Consider the following 500-nt stretch of genomic DNA (forward strand, 5'->3'; position numbering starts at 1 on the left):
AAGAGCGAAAAATCACATATTTAGAAATAAGGTATAGAGCAGCCTACCTCTAGTGCTTTCTTCACTGCCTCCTGACGTTTCATCCACTTCCACTACCAGGGTAGGGCTGGCTGTCGGATGCGCTATGCGCTAAGGCTACTTATTGCGCTATCCCTCATCATTGATTTACCAAACTGCCATCTCATCTTGCATCCGAAAGAAGTGACAGCCTGCCTGAGATGCCATGTTGATATTGCCAGAAGAGAAGAAGGCCTATCTTAGATATGCCTATTTGAACTATGCCTAGCTGCCGAGGGAGAGGTAGCCTATAGAATAGACTCAAGGCCTACTACTATGACTATTCTATGGTTTTGCCGTTAGCTGGAATAAGTGTACTCAACCGTGCTAACCTTCGCCTCGTGGCTCGATCAAGGCGCTATCGCATTATCTGAAAGAGCGACTATCCCGTGCCATCTGTAGCTCTTGCCCTGTTTATTATGAGAATAAAGAAGTCCCCTACT

This window comes from Arachis hypogaea, unplaced genomic scaffold (assembly GCF_003086295.3).
Source record: "Arachis hypogaea cultivar Tifrunner unplaced genomic scaffold, arahy.Tifrunner.gnm2.J5K5 arahy.Tifrunner.gnm2.scaffold_22, whole genome shotgun sequence".
Taxonomy (NCBI): Eukaryota; Viridiplantae; Streptophyta; class Magnoliopsida; order Fabales; family Fabaceae; genus Arachis; species Arachis hypogaea.